The sequence below is a fragment of the Mytilus galloprovincialis genome, chromosome 12 (assembly GCF_965363235.1).
Source record: "Mytilus galloprovincialis chromosome 12, xbMytGall1.hap1.1, whole genome shotgun sequence".
NCBI classification, from domain to species: Eukaryota; Metazoa; Mollusca; class Bivalvia; order Mytilida; family Mytilidae; genus Mytilus; species Mytilus galloprovincialis.
The window spans coordinates 61,538,643-61,556,581 of record NC_134849.1 but is presented as its reverse complement, the minus strand read 5'-3'; the positions used below and the strand labels follow the sequence as shown (position 1 = coordinate 61,556,581).

Here is a 17,939-nt window from a genome sequence, read left to right as displayed (position 1 = left end):
TATCCCAGGCATAGATTACCTTAGCCGTAGTTGGCAAAACTTTTTGGAATTTTTTATCCTCAATGCTCTTCAAATTTGTACTTGTTTGGTTTTATAAATATTTTGATATGAGCGTCACTGATGAAACTTATGTAGACGAAACGCGCGTCTGGCGTACTAAATTATAATCCTGGTACCTTTGATAACTATTTGTACCATATGAGAAAATAACAACTACTAAAGGTAGTTCATAAAATTTGTAATGAAAATTATTTGTTATTTTTTTTTCTCTTAAATCTGATACGCGCGACACTCCTTAAGTACAAACAATTGTATTTGACTTTATATAAAAGGGGAAATGGAAGGTGGACAAGGGTTCGATACATGGTTCTGGTATATGATTTTTGTACTTCTTATAACTATTTTAGAACTAATGAGATCTAGAAAAATAGTCTTTTTTATCAGCGTAAACAGCTATTATAAACATAAATTCTTGTGAGCGTTTGTTTTTATTTTAAACTTTTAAATTCGGTCAATTTAAGTCTTCGTGTTAGAGAATTAACATATACTTAATTGTTTTGTATTTGGTGACGTCTTAGGGACAAGAGACATGTATCAAGTCCCTATTGTGAGACACCTAATCAATAGAACTGACTGATCAATGTATATTAAGAGTAACACGACGGGATTCCCATGTGGAGATGGAACTGTTGCTTTACCATTCAGAAGCACTCGGCCCCTGTTTCTTTGATTTGTCTGTTTTATTTTCTGAGTTATAACTAATTCAGGAGTAATTTTTTTTTTTTTTTTTTTTTTATGTAGAATAATGACACAGTTCAAAGTTTAAATTTTCTTTTCAAATTGCCGTCTTCCTACATTTTACTACGTGTAGGATGAGAGGTTTCCGCTTCTCCGGGAATTAGCTCTTTAACTATATATGTCATGAAGTGAAGTAACGCACATATTGATAAATAAAAAAGTCTTTTGACAATCATGTTACTATACAGTATTTGACAGGGTCTAGACATTTTTCAGAAATACAAACTTAAATCTTGAGTTCTGACAATACCGATTGGACAGGCTTCAGCAAAATAATTCATTCTTTTCCTTGTCGTCAATGAATTCTTCCGGATTTTCATTTTGATTGTGTTCTTGTAAAAGCATTACATTATTTATTTCATTGATATAAGTTTTACAGTTTCGAGTAACGACTTACTATGTTTAGTCTTTCTATAAAATTATTTGAAAATAATATATTTTTAAAATTCGAATTTTGCCACGGTTTGAAAAGGCATTTAATTACATTTCTTAAAAGTTGAAAAAAAAGCTTTGCATAATGAAGGAAAATTATCATGCTGTCATAAAACTTATCATATTTACCTTTCTGAACAGTACTTTAGACAAATCGCCTTGCTACTTTAAAGGCCACATCACGATTAGTAATGAAAACAGGAGGAGAAAATATTCAATGAAAACGAGACGACAATAAAAGTACTGACGTACTGTTAACTCTGAGTTTATTTCTTGGTCTGTTCACACCCATACCGCTTGGCATGTTTTAAGTACAAACAATTTTATTTGACTTTATATAAATGAAGAAAATGGAAGGTAGAGAAGGGTTCGTTACATGGTAGACCAATCGAAACAACATCTGATAAACAAATTTAATAATACTTTTAGATATTTGGATGATATTTTGGCTCTCAATAATGACGACTTCAGTATGTATATTAAAGAAATTTATCCTGTTGAACTTACTTTAAATAAAGCTAATACTAACAATGACCACTGCCCTTTCCTCGATCTTGATATCTATATCACTAACGGAAAGCTGAATACTAAAATTTATGATAAAAGAGATGATTTTTTCATTTCATATCGTTAATTATCCATTTTTAGACCCTGACGTTCCCTTGTCACCATCTTACGGTGTTTATATCAACTTATACGAATCGCTCGTGTATGTAACAAATGTTTTAAATTTCAACGAGAGAAATTTATGTATTACTGAAAAATTATTACACCAGGGTTTTCGATATCACAAACTAGGCAAAACATTTACTAAATTTTATCATCGGTATAAGGACATCATTCGTAAATATAGCTCAACATGCAGACTTCTTATACGTTCAGGTATTTCACATCCAATTTTTTATGGAAATATTCTTTATAAAGCACAAAGGTGTCAGTAGTCACCTCAAAAACTAACAAAACCTTTGAATAGACTTATTAAGAGGGGATATAGTTACGATACTGTTGTCAGGTCATTAAAAATTGCATATTTTGGCGTTAATATTGATTCACTTATAGGGTCTTTGCATCGGAACTAAACACATTTATTCAAAAACCAGTTGTTGGCATGACACGGGTTTTGTTCTTCTCATATATGTTATGATGGTATGATACTAAACCCCTAACGGGAAGGATTGTACCTGATGTTCATATGATGAAATCATAATCTTTCAGTCAGTTTAATTGAAGTCTGGAGCTGGCATGTCAGTTAACTGCTAGTAGTCTGTTGTTATTTATGTATTATTGTCATTTTGTTTATTTTCTTTGGTTACATCTTCTGACATCAGACTCGGACTTCTCTTGAACTGAATTTTAATGTGCGTATTGTTATGCGTTTACTTTTCTACATTGGCTAGAGGTTAAGGGGGAGGGTTGAGATCTCACAAACATGTTTAACCCCGCCGCATTTTTGCGCCTGTCCCAAGTCAGGAGCCTCTGGCCTTTGTTAGTCTTGTATTATTTTAATTTTAGTTTCTTGTGTACAATTTGGAAATTAGTATGGCGTTCATTATCACTGAACTAGTATATATTTGTTTAGGGGCCAGCTGAAGGACGACTCTGGGTGCGGGAATTTCTCGCTACATTGAAGACCTGTTGGTGACCCTCTGCTGTTGTTTTTTTATGGTCGTGTTGTTGTCTCTTTGGCACATTCCCCATTTCCATTCTCAATTTTATTCTGGTATATGATTTTTGTACTTCGTATAAATATTGTAGAAGTAATGAGATCTAGAAAAATAGTCTTTTTTATCAGCGTAAACAGCTATTATAAACATAAATTCTGGTGAGCATTTGTTTTTATTTTAAACTTTTAAATTCGGCCAAGTCTTCGTGTTGGAGAATTACCATATACTTAATGTTTTTGTATTTGGTGACGTCTTAGGGACAAGAGACATGTATTAAGTCCCTATTGTTAGACACCTAATCAATAGAACTGACTGATCAATGTATATTAAGAGTAACACGACGGGATTCCAATGTGGAGATAGAACTGTTGCTTTACCATTCAGGAGCACTCGGCCCCTGTTTCTTTGATTTGTCTGTTTTATTTTCTGAGTTATAACTTATTCAGGAGTAATTTTGTTTTTGTTTTTTATGTAGAATAATGACACAGTTCAAAGTTTAAATTTTATTTTCAAATTGCCGTCTTCCTACATTTTACTACGTGTAGGATGAGAGGATTCCGCTTCTCCGGGAATTAGCTCTTTAACCATATATGTCATGAAGTGAAGTAAAACACATGTTGATAAATAAAAAAGTCTTTTGACAATCATGTTACTATACAGTATTTGACAGGGTCTAGACATTTTTTAGAAATACAAACTTAAATCTTGAGTTCTGACGTTACCGATTGAATAGGATTCAGGAAAATAATTCATTCTTTTCCTTGTCGTCAATGAATTGTTCCGGATTTTCATTGTGATTGTGTTCTTGTAAAAACATTATATAATTTATTTCATTGATATAAGCTTTACAGTTTCGAGTAACGACCTTACTATGTTAAGTCTTTCTATAAAATTATTTGAAAATAATATATTTTTAAAATTTCAATTTTCGCACGGTTTGAAAAGGCATTTAATTTCATTTCTTAAAAGTTAAAAAAAATATCTTTGCATAATGAAGGAAAATTATCATGCTGTCATAAAACTTATCATATTTACCTTTCTGAGCAGTACATTAGACGAATCGCCTTGCTACCTTTTAAGACCACATCTCGATTAGTTATGAAAACAGGAAGAGAAAATATTTAGTGAAAACGAGACGACGATAAAAGTACTAACGTACTGTTAACTCTGAGTATATTTTTCTTGGTCTGTTTACACCAATACCGCTTGACACGCTTTAAGGGGGCTAACGGGTCTAAATCAAATATTTTATTTAATATAGGATTTCGCTATTTTTTTTTATAAATTAACTTTATCTTATACCTAATAGAAAAATGAAATAAAAAAATAGGGTCATCGTTCATTTACGCTCACAATCTGCCTTCTGAAAGTTTTTCTGTGGAACTAATGATAGACATATCGGTAATATCGAAATAAAAATCGAATCAAATTATAGAAATCGCTTAAATTTTACAATTTAGTTTATGTACAGCTTTTTCGAAAACAACAATAAATCATATAGATCACTGATTAGTCAAAAAGATATTTCAATTGTAATGCCAAAAAAATGGCATTTTTGCACCTAAGGGAGATAATTTGGAGCTTTTTCAATGATATCTACATTTTAAAAGTCACCCGGAAACAACTAGAATTGATTTTTTTTGAATGATTGGCATACTAAATTATAATCCTGGTAGCTTTGATAACTATTTACACCACTGGGTCGATGCCACTGCTGGTGGACATTTCGTCCCCGAGGGTATCACCAGCCTAGTAGTCAACATTTCGGTGTTGACATGACTATCAACAATGTGGTCATTTTCAAAAATGTCCTGTTTACAAAACCTTGAATTTTTAGAAAAACTAAGGATTTTCTTATCCCAGGCATAGATAACCTTAGCCGTAGTTGGCAAAACTTTTTGGAATTTTCATCCTTAATGCTCTTCAAATTTGTACTTGTTTGGTTTTATAAATATTTTGATATGAGCGTCACTGATGAAACTTATGTAGACGAAACGCGCGTCTGGCGTACTAAATTATAATCCTGGTACCTTTGATAACTGTTTGTACCATATGAGAAAATAACAACTACTAAAGGTAGTTAATAAAATTTGTAATTTAAATTATTTGTTATTTTTTTTCTTAAATCTTATACGCGCGACACTCCTTAAGTACAAACAATTGTATTTGACTTTATATAAAAGGGGAAATGGAAGGTGGAGAAGGGTTCGATACATGGTTTTGATATATGAATTTTGTAATTCTTATAAATTATGTAGAACTAGTGAGATCATAAAAAAGAGTTCTTTTTTGTCGGCATAAACAGCTATTATAAAAATAGAAATTCTGGTGAGCATTTGTTTTTATTTTAAACTGTTAAAATTGGTTAAGTCTTCGTGTAGGAGGTCTTAGGGACAAGAGACATGAATCGAGTCCCTATTCTTAAACACCAAATCAATAGAACTGACTGATCAATGTATATTAAGAGTAACACGACGGGATTCCAATGTGGAGATAGAACTGTTGCTTTACCATTCAGGAGCACTCGATCCCTGTTTCAAATTTTTTTTTTGTCTGTTTTATTTTCTGTAATATTACTACATTTGTAATTCCGGAGTGAATCTTTTAAAACCAAAGCAATGCACAATTGTATTACAAGCATTTAAAATCAACTAAAAAATTCTTATAATTGTAATAAAATATCAAATTTTAAATTACCAATGCATACATTTTTCTTTAAAATTGTTAGTTGAGTTTAAATTAAACATTTCCGTTTAAAAGATGTAGAATAACAAAACAGTTCAAAGTTTAAGTTTTAATTTTGACATCCGCTTTGTATATGTTTCCATGAGTAGAGGTTTCCGCTAGTCCATGAATCATCCTTTTTCCTGTGTTCAACAAATTTTGTTAGCTGACAAATTATCATATCAAGTGTTTATACCATACTAGTATATGACAGGGTTTATTTGAGTATATGACAGGGTTTATTTGAGTATATGACAGGGTTTATTTGAGTATTTTGTCCCAACTATAACCATAAAGCTGAAAGCTTGATCGCCCATTCCGAGACAGGACAAGCGTCTACAAAAGATTTAATTTTTTACCTGTGTGTTTACATTATAATTGATGTACGCTAATTTGGATAATTACTATATACTTGCGTGTATAAGTAATAAACAATACTTTGATTTATAATTTAATTTTTTATATATACCTGGTCTTTTTGGGGTTGAGAAATTTAAAAAACTCTCAAAATAACCAAATTTGACACATTGTTGTTAATCAAATCTCCCGGTCGACCTTTCATTGATAATGCATATTTTAGAAATCATGTTAATCTATGTATTTTTTGTCAATGATATAAATAGAAATTCGTTTTATGATCCTTCTGATGTTTTTCGATCTATAAAAATGTTTAAAAATATCATATATAAAACTGATTTTCTCACGGGTTTGCATTGAAATATTTTTGTTTAAGTTGGGAACAAATCTTCACATAGTGAAGGTAAATTATCAAACTGCTACATGTATATAACTAATCAAAGTGTCCTTGATGAGCAGTACGTTCGATAGATTGCCTCAATGCCTCAAAGTGCCTCTTATCGATTAGTAATAAACACAGGAAGAGAAATATGTAGTGAAAACGAAACAATAATAACAGCACTGAAGTATTGTTAACTCGTAAAACACCAAAGCTCTTGTTTTATTTCATGGTCTGTCTACGTGTATTGCTTAGCACTTCTTACATTCGGCACAAACAATTGTACTTAACTTTATTTTAAATAAAAAAGGAAGAGGGTTCGTTGTTATCGTATATCATTTTGGTAATTTTGAGAAATATTGTAGGTCTAGTGGGATGATAAAAAATATTCCTATTTCTTTTTATTTCTAACTAAGTCTACGTATACATAAACATAAATGTAGGTTTGTACGCTATACATGTATTATTAAGGCACCATTTTAACCTCTTTATGGGGCACCTCAAGTTTGGTTCATGCTGTTTTTGTTTCTCTCTTTGGTGATATATGATAAACAAGTGACATTTACAAAATCGATATTGCAAGATAACAAAGCAATGTACATGACTGTTTGTTATCTTTTGAGAGTAACACTACAGGATTCACACGTGGAGTACTTCAAATATTTTAATGGGACTCAAAACATGTTGATTAGAATTTAGCATCATGGTGCAGAGCTATTATTTTCAATCGACATAAACGCCATCTTGTAAAGAATCAAATGCCGGAAAATTAACTATGTGTATTACAGTTCCGATCAACTGTCAATAATTCTCGTACGTTTTAATATGCATATATTGCTCACTGAAACTCAATATAAAATATCAATTCTTAATGCGTGTTTATAAGCTTTGTTTAACTGCATTATGTACAATTTGTTCTAAAAAAACCAATGTTCTTAAACTGTTCTATCTGCATTTTATAACTTCCGTCAATCTAGGCACACCTCCAGAGTCGTGTCTATTTGTAAATGTTTTCACAAGTAAAGTGAACATTTTTTTAACGCATGAATTTAGAACGCAAGTCTTCAAGATCTTCAAGTAAATCCAATATACTGTATATCAATCAATATCTTAAAATACAAAAATCCCAATGCTAGATCAAAAACCACATGCATACATCTACATATTAAACGAGAAGACCTCAATTTGTGTGTCGCTTCTCTTCCTTACACAATTAATTTACCATTATAACTCTGTATCCTAAAGGTACCTAGCATAATCGCATTTGTCTTCTTTGCTTATGATTATTCAGTTTGGGTTATTTTTGGAGGAAAACGTCCGGATAGTGTTAGCGTCATCAGCGAGACTTCGAGGTCATAGACAAGAGTTCCGTTCAGGGTTGTCTTAAAATTGTCTTAGTACTTTGGAACTGTTGTCTCGTTTTTCTGTTTCATTGATCATACTTATACTATAAATAAAGTGTATTTGCTATTTGCTATCAATTTCAAGTTTATCCACGGCGGTCATTGATATATTACATAGATAGTCTCTATATCATATATCAGTGACTGCCGTGGTTAGTAAGTAAACTTGGATATGGTAGTAAATAGCAAATGCACTTTCTTTTTAGTATATGTATGTTCATGGTATGCAGAAAACCCGAAATTGAACAATAACGGACTTTGGGAAAAGGGGAGGGCTAAAAACAAATTTGCTATGACACCATGGCACTCACAGGCTAATACGTTTGATACCTTCCCTAGAATTCTTTAATCTTAAAATCTTGTTTTCATTCTTTAACAGTTTACATACTTTCCATCACGCACTAAATGACCGTGATTTCGTGGGTGTGTTTTAGAATTACGTTTAATACATTATAATATAGCAAAGCAGTCCTCCGAATTCAAGAAAGCTTAAACTTGTATGTGCATTGTATTGCTATTTCTAATTGTCTTTTCGTCGTTTTTTAATAAATGGCCACCATGACCACTGTAAGGATGTTTTTATTGAATTTTCGATTTGTCCCTTGGTATTATCTCTAACTTTTCGAGCATTATATTATGTAACTCGTTGATATTAGCTTTACAATTTTGTGTAACGACCTCTCTTTGTTATGTCTTTCAATAAAATTATTTGAAAGTCATATATTTTGAAAATTCCAATTTTCCAACGGTTTGAAAAGACAGTCAATCATATTTCTTAAAAGTTAAAAAACAATATTTTGTCATAATAATTATTAAGGAACATTATTATGCTATCACCAGGGTCATAAAACTAATCATATTTACCTTTCTCAGCAGTACGTTAGAAAAATTGCCTTGCTACCTTGAAAGGCCTCAACTCGATTAGTAATGAAAACAGGAAGAGATCATATATGTAGTGAAAACGAGACAACAATAAAAGTACTGACGTACTCTTAACTCTTACTTTATTTCTTGGTCTGTTTACGCCCATACTGCTTGGCATGCTTCAAGTACAAACAATTGTATTTGACTTGATATAAAAGTGGAAATGGAAGGGGAGAAGGGTTCGATACATGGTGTTGGTATATGATATCTGTAATTCTTATAAATATTGTAGAACTAGTGAGATTATAAACAAGAGATCTCTTTTTGTCAACGTAAACAGCTTTTATAAACATAAATTCTGGTGAGCATTTATTTTAATTTTTAACTTTTAAACTCGATCTAGTCTTCGCGTTGGAACATTAGCATGTACCAAATGTTTGTGTTTGGTGATGTCTTAGGGACAAGAGACATTATCAAGTCCCTATTGTTAGACACGTAATCAATAAAACCGACTGATCAATGTATATTAAGAGTAAAACAACGGGATTCCCATGTGAAGATAGAACTGTTGCTTTACCCTTCCGGTGCCCGATTATTTTATTTGTCTGTTTTATTTTCTGAAATATTACTACATTTGTAATTCCGGAGTGAATCTTTTAAACCAAAAAATGCACAATTGTATTACAAGCATTTAAAATCCACTAAGAAATTCTTCTAATTGTCATAAAATAATCAAATTTTTAATTACCAATGCATAGATTTTTCTTTAAAATTGATATGATTGATATGATGTTGAGTTTAAATTATAAATTTCCGTTTTAAAGATGTAGAATAACAAGACAGTTCAAAGTTTAAGTTTTAATTTTGACATCCGCTTTGTATATGTTTCAATGAGTAGAGGTTTCCGCTAGTCCATGAATCATCCTTTTATTTGTGTTCAACAAATTTTGTTAACTGAAAAATTATCTTATCAAGCATGTATACATTACCAGTTTATGATAGGGTTAAGCATTTTGTCCAAACTATAAGCATACAGCTGAAACCTTAATTCCCCCACTCCTGTACAGGAGAGGCTTCTACAAAAGAATTGATTCTTTACCTGTGTGTTTATATTAATTGTTGTACACTAGTACTAATTTTGATATACACTATATACTTATCAAGTAATCAACAATAATTTTCTTTACATTTTACAAAAATGTGTTTGCCTGGTCTCTTAGTGTTTTGGAATACTTATTTCAAAATAACCATTGCTGACACAGTGTCGTCAATTAAATTTCCCGGTCGACTTTTCAATTCTAATATTTTTTTTGTCATTGACATCAATTGAAATTCATTTTATGATCCTTCTAATGTTTAATCTAACTATAGAAATATTATATCTAAAAATAATGTTCCCATTGTTTGAACAGGCCTTTCAACTTAGCATTTTTTTATACAAATATAGCATTTTTTTCTTATAATTCTTATAATTGTCATAAAATAATCAAACTTTAAATCACTAATGCATAGATTTTTCTTTAAATTTGATATGATTGATATGATGTTGAGTTGAAATTATAAATTTCCGTTTTAAAGATGTAGAATAACAAAACAGTTCAAAGTTTAAGTTTTAATTTTGACATCCGCTTTGTATATGTTTCCATGAGTAGAGGTTTCCGCTAGTCCATGAATCATCCTTTTTCCTGTGTTCAACAAATTTTGTTAGCTGACAAATTATCATATCACGTGTTTATACCATACTAGTATATGACAGGGTTTATTTGAGTATTTTGTCCCAACTATAAGCATAAAGCTGAAAGCTTGATCGCCCATTCCGAGACAGGACAAGCGTCTACAAAACATTTAATTTTTTACCTGTGTGTTTACATTATAATTGATGTACCCTTATTTGGATATATACTATATACTTGCGTGTATAAGTAATAAACAATACTTTACTATATACCTGGTCTTTTTGGGGTTGGGAAATTTAAAAAACTCTCAAAATAACCAAATTTGACACATTGTTGTTAATCAAATCTCCCGGTCGACCTTTCATTGGTAATGCATTTTTTAAAATCATGTTAATCTATGTATTTTTTGTCAATGATATCAATAGAAATTCGTTTTATGATCCTTCTGATGTTTTTCGATCTATAAAAATGTTTCAAAATATCATATAAAAAACTGATTTTCTCAAGGGTTTGCATTGAAATATTTTTGTTTAAGTTGGGAACAAATCTTCACATAGTGAAGGTAAATTATCAAACTGCTATATGTATATAACTAATCAAATTGTCCTTTATGAGCAGTACGTTCGAAAGATTGCCTCAATGCCTCAAAGTGCCTCTTATCGATTAGTAATGAACACAGGAAGAGAAATATGTAGTGAAAACGAAACAACAATAACAGCACTGAAGTATTGTTAACGTGTAAACCGCCAAAGCTCTTGTTTTATTTCATGGTCTGTCTACGTGTATCGCTTAGCACTTCTTACATTCGGCACAAACAATTGTACTTAACTTTATTTTAAATAAAAAAGGAAGAGGGTTCGTTGTTATCGTATATCATTTTGGTAATTTTGAGAAATATTGTAGGTCTAGTGGGATCATAAAAAATATCCCTATTTCTTTTTATTTCTAACTAAGTCTACGTATACATAAACATAAATGTAGGTTTGTACGCTATACATGTATTATTTAGGCACCATTTTAACCTCTTTATGGGGCACCTCAAGTTTGGTTCATGCTGTTTTTGTTTCTCTCTTTGGTGATATATGATAAACAAGTGACATTTACAAAATCGATATTGCAAGATAACAAAGCAATGTACATGACTGTTTGTTATCTTTTGAGAGTAACACTACAGGATTCACACGTGGAGTACTTCAGATATTTAGTTCCGATCAACTGTCAATAATTCTCGTACGTTTTAATATGCATATATTGCTCACTGAAACTCAATATAAAATATCAATTCTTAATGCGTGTTTATAAGCTTTGTTTAACTGCATTATGTACAATTTGTTCTAAAAAAACCAATGTTCTTAAACTGTTCTATCTGCATTTTATAACTTCCGTCAATCTAGGCACACCTCCAGAGTCGTGTCTATTTGTAAATGTTTTCAACAAGTAAAGTGAACATTTTTTTAACGCATGAATTTAGAACGCAAGTCTTCAAGATCTTCAAGTAAATCCAATATACTGTATATCAATCAATATCTTAAAATACAAAAATCCCAATGCTAGATCAAAAACCACGTGTATACATCTACATATTAAACGAGAAGACCTCAATTTGTGTGTCGCTTCTCTTCCTTACACAATTAATTTACCATTATGACTCTGTATCCTAAAGGTACCTAGCATAATCGCATTTGTCTTCTTTGCTTATGATTATTCAGTTTGGGTTATTTTGGGAGGAAAACGTCCGGATAGTGTTAGCGTCATCAGCGAGACTTCGAGGTCATAGACAAGAGTTCCGTTCAGGGTTGTCTTAAAAGTGTCTTAGTACTTTGGAACTGTTGTCTCGTTTTTCTGTTTCATTGATCATACTTATACTATAAATAAAGTGTATTTGCTATTTGCTATCAATTTCAAGTTTATCCACGGCGGTCATTGATATATTATATAGATAGTCTCTATATCATATATCAGTGACTGCCGTGGTTAGTAAGTAAACTTGGATATGGTAGTAAATAGCAAATGCACTTTCTTTTTAGTATATGTATGTTCATGGTATGCAGAAAACCCGAAATTGAACAATAACGGACTTTGGGAAAAGGGGAGGGCTAAAAAAAAATTAGCTATGACACCATGGCACCCAAAGGCTAATACATTTGATACCTTCCCTAGAATTCTTTAATCTTAAAATCTTGTTTTCATTCTTCAACAGTTTACATACTTTCCATCACGCACTAAATGACCGTGATTTCGTGGGTGTGTTTTAGAATTACGTTTAATACATATTATAATATAGCAAAGCAGTCCTCCGAATTCAAGAAAGCTTAAACTTGTATGTGCATTGTATTGCTATTTCTAATTGTCTTTTCGTCGTTTTTTAATAAATGGCCACCATGACCACTGTAAGGATGTTTTTATTGAATTTTCGATTTGTCCCTTGGTATTATCTCTAACTTTTCGAGCATTATATTATGTAACTCGTTGATATTAGCTTTACAATTTTGTGTAACGACCTCTCTTTGTTATGTCTTTCAATAAAATTATTTGAAAGTCATATATTTTGAAAATTCCAATTTTCCAACGGTTTGAAAAGACAGTCAATCATATTTCTTAAAAGTTAAAAAACAATATTTTGTCATAATAATTATTAAGGAAAATTATTATGCTATCATCAGGGTCATAAAACTAATCATATTTACCTTTCTCAGCAGTACGTTAGAAAAATTGCCTTGCTACCTTGAAAGGCCTCAACTCGATTAGTAATGAAAACAGGAAGAGATCATATGTAGTGAAAACGAGACAACAATAAAAGTACTGACGTACTGTTAACTCTTACTTTATTTCTTGGTCTGTTTACGCCCATACTGCTTGGCATGCTTCAAGTACAAACAATTGTATTTGACTTGATATAAAAGTGGAAATGGAAGGGGAGAAGGGTTCGATACATGGTGTTGGTATATGATATTTGTAATTCTTATAAATATTGTAGAACTAGTGAGATTATAAACAAGAGATCTCTTTTTGTCAACGTAAACAGCTTTTATAAACATAAATTCTGGTCAGCATTTGTTTTAATTTTTAACTTTTAAACTCGATCTAGTCTTCGCGTTGGAACATTAGCATGTACCAAATGTTTGTGTTTGGTGATGTCTTAGGGACAAGAGACATTATCAAGTCCCTATTGTTAGACACGTAATCAATAAAACCGACTGATCAATGTATATTAAGAGTAAAACAACGGGATTCCCATGTGAAGATAGAACTGTTGCTTTACCCTTCCGGTGCCCGATTATTTTATTTGTCTGTTTTATTTTCTGAAATATTACTACATTTGTAATTCCGGAGTGAATCTTTTAAACCAAAAAATGCACAATTGTATTACAAGCATTTAAAATCCACTAAAAAATTCTTATAATTGTCATAAAATAATCAAACTTTAAATCACTAATGCATAGATTTTTCTTTAAATTTGATATGATTGATATGATGTTGAGTTGAAATTATAAATTTCCGTTTTAAAGATGTAGAATAACAAAACAGTTCAAAGTTTAAGTTTTAATTTTGACATCCGCTTTGTATATGTTTCCATGAGTAGAGGTTTCCGCTAGTCCATGAATCATCCTTTTTCCTGTGTTCAACAAATTTTGTTAGCTGACAAATTATCATATCAAGTGTTTATACCATACTAGTATATGACAGGGTTTATTTGAGTATTTTGTCCCAACTATAAGCATAAAGCTGAAAGCTTGATCGCCCATTCCGAGACAGGACAAGCGTCTACAAAAGATTTAATTTTTTACCTGTGTGTTTACATTATAATTGATGTACGCTAATTTGGATATATACTATATACTTGCGTGTATAAGTAATAAACAATACTTTGATTTATAATTTAATTTTTTATATATACCTGGTCTTTTTGGGGTTGGGAAATTTAAAAAAACTCTCAAAATAACCAAATTTGACACATTGTTGTTAATCAAATCTCCCGGTCGACCTTTCATTGGTAATGCATTTTTTGAAATCATGTTAATCTATGTATTTTTTGTCAATGATATCAATAGAAACTCGTTTTATGATCCTTCTGATGTTTTTCGATCTATAAAAATGTTTAAAAATATCATATAAAAAAACTGATTTTCTCAAGGGTTTGCATTGAAATATTTTTGTTTAAGTTGGGAACAAATCTTCACATAGTGAAGGTAGATTATCAAACTGCTACATGTATATAACTAATCAAATTGTCCTTTATGAGCAGTACGTTCGATAGATTGCCTCAATGCCTCAAAGTGCCTCTTATCGATTAGTAATGAACACAGGAAGAGAAATATGTAGTGAAAACGAAACAATAATAACAGCACTGAAGTATTGTTAACTCGTAAAACGCCAAAGCTCTTGTTTTATTTCATGGTCTGTCTACATGTATCGCTTAGCACTTCTTACATTCGGCAAAAACAATTGTACTTAACTTTATTTGAAATCAAAAAAGGAAGAGGGTTCGTTGTTATCGTATATCATTTTAGTAAATATGAGAAATATTGTAGGTCTAGTGGGATCATAAAAATATCCCTATTTCTTTTTATTTCTAATTAAGTCTACGTATACAGAAACATAAATTCAGGGTTTGTACGCTATACATGTATTATTAAGGCACCATTTTAACCTCTTTATGGGGCACCTCAAGTTTGGTTCATGCTGTTTTTGTTTCTCTCTTTGGTGATATATGATAAACAAGTGACATTTACAAAATCGATATTGCAAGATAACAAAGCAATGTACATGACTGTTTGTTATCTTTTGAGAGTAACACTACAGGATTCACACGTGGAGTACTTCAGATATTTTAATGGGACTCAAAACATGTTGATTAAAATTTAGCATCATGGTGCAGAGCTATTATTTTCAATCGACATACACGCCATCTTGTAAAGAATCAAATGCCGGAAAATTAACTATGTGTATTACAGTTCCGATCAACTGTCAATAATTCTCGTACGTTTTAATATGCATATATTGCTCACTGAAACTCAATATAAAATATCAATTCTTAATGCGTGTTTATAAGCTTTGTTTAACTGCATTATGTACAATTTGTTCTAAAAAAACCAATGTTCTTAAACTGTTCTATCTGCATTTTATAACTTCCGTCAATCTAGGCACACCTCCAGAGTCGTGTCTATTTGTAAATGTTTTCAACAAGTAAAGTGAACATTTTTTTAACGCATGAATTTAGAACGCAAGTCTTCAAGATCTTCAAGTCAATCCAATATACTGTATATCAATCAATATCTTAAAATACAAAAATCCCAATGCTAGATCAAAAACCACATGTATACATCTACATATTAAACGAGAAGACCTCAATTTGTGTGTCGCTTCTCTTCCTTACACAATTAATTTACCATTATGACTCTGTATCCTAAAGGTACCTAGCATAATCGCATTTGTCTTCTTTGCTTATGATTATTCAGTTTGGGTTATTTTGGGAGGAAAACGTCCGGATAGTGTTAGCGTCATCAGCGAGACTTCGAGGTCATAGACAAGAGTTCCGTTCAGGGTTGTCTTAAAATTGTCTTAGAACTTTGGAACTGTTGTCTCGTTTTTCTGTTTCATTGATCATACTTATACTATAAATAAAGTGTATTTGCTATTTGCTATCAATTTCAAGTTTATCCACGGCGGTCATTGATATATTATATAGATAGTCTCTATATCATATATATCAGTGACTGCCGTGGTTAGTAAGTAAACTTGGATATGGTAGTAAATAGCAAATACACTTTCTTTTTAGTATATGTATGTTCATGGTATGCAGAAAACCCGAAATTGAACAATAACGGACTTTGGGAAAAAGGGAGGGCTAAAAAAAAATTAGCTATGACACCATGGCACTCAAAGGCTAATACATTTGATACCTTCCCTAGAATTCTTTAATCTTAAAATCTTGTTTTCATTCTTCAACAGTTTACATACTTTCCATCACGCACTAAATGACCGTGATTTCGTGGGTGTGTTTTAGAATTACGTTTAATACATATTATAATATAGCAAAGCAGTCCTCCGAATTCAAGAAAGCTTAAACTTGTATGTGCATTGTATTGCTATTTCTAATTGTCTTTTCGTCGTTTTTTAATAAATGGCCACCATGACCACTGTAAGGATGTTTTTATTGAATTTTCGATTTGTCCCTTGGTATTATCTCTAACTTTTCGAGCATTATATTATGTAACTCGTTGATATTAGCTTTACAATTTTGTGTAACGACCGTTCTTTGTTATGTCTTTCAGTAAAATTATTTGAAAGTCATATATTTTGAAAATTCCAATTTTCCAACGGTTTGAAAAGACAGTCAATCATATTTCTTAAAAGTTAAAAAACAATATTTTGTCATAATAATTATTAAGGAAAATTATTATGCTATCATCAGGGTCATAAAACTAATCATATTTACCTTTCTCAGCAGTACGTTAGAAAAATTGCCTTGCTACCTTGAAAGGCCTCAACTCGATTAGTAATGAAAACAGGAAGAGATCATATATGTAGTGAAAACGAGACAACAATAAAAGTACTGACGTACTGTTAACTCTTACTTTATTTCTTGGTCTGTTTACGCCCATACTGCTTGGCATGCTTCAAGTACAAACAATTGTATTTGACTTGATATAAAAGTGGAAATGGAAGGGGAGAAGGGTTCGATACATGGTGTTGGTATATGATATTTGTAATTCTTATAAATATTGTAGAACTAGTAAGATTATAAACAAGAGATCTCTTTTTGTCAACGTAAACAGCTTTTATAAACATAAATTCTGGTGAGCATTTATTTTAATTTTTAACTTTTAAACTCGATCTAGTCTTCGCGTTGGAACATTAGCATGTACCAAATGTTTGTGTTTGGTGACGTCTTAGGGACAAGAGACATTATCAAGTCCCTATTGTTAGACACGTAATCAATAAAACCGACTGATCAATGTATATTAAGAGTAAAACAACGGGATTCCCATGTGAAGATAGAACTGTTGCTTTACCCTTCCGGTGCCCAATTATTTTATTTGTCTGTTTTATTTTCTGAAATATTACTACATTTGTAATTCCGGAGTGAATCTTTTAAACCAAAAAATGCACAATTGTATTAAAAGCATTTAAAATCCACTAAAAAATTCTTCTAATTGTCATAAAATAATCAAATTTTTAATTACCAATGCATAGATTTTTCTTTAAAATTGATATGATTGATATGATGTTGAGTTTAAATTATAAATTTCCGTTTTAAAGATGTAGAATAACAAGACAGTTCAAAGTTTAAGTTTTAATTTTGACATCCGCTTTGTATATGTTTCAATGAGTAGAGGTTTCCGCTAGTCCATGAATCATCCTTTTATTTGTGTTCAACAAATTTTGTTAACTGAAAAATTATCTTATCAAGCATGTATACATTACCAGTTTATGATAGGGTTAAGCATTTTGTCCAAACTATAAGCATACAGCTGAAACCTTAATTCCCCCACTCCTGTACAGGAGAGGCTTCTGCAAAAGAATTGATTCTTTACCTGTGTGTTTATATTAATTGTTGTACACTAGTGCTAATTTTGATATACACTATATACTTATCAAGTAATCAACAATAATTTTCTTTACATTTTACAAAAATGTG

At 31.2% G+C, this 17,939-nt stretch overlaps 1 long non-coding RNA gene across 1 annotated transcript; it reads right to left on the bottom strand.

Moving 5' to 3' along the window:
- Positions 1 to 13,825: 13,825 nt before the first annotated feature.
- LOC143055681 (uncharacterized) lies at positions 13,826 to 16,797 on the bottom strand. The gene is made up of 2 exons (XR_012972128.1): positions 16,737 to 16,797; positions 13,826 to 14,062 (listed from the first exon to the last, which is right to left on the bottom strand). It is a non-coding gene; the product is annotated as an uncharacterized LOC143055681 (long non-coding RNA).
- Between the last annotated feature and the right edge of the window lie 1,142 nt (positions 16,798 to 17,939).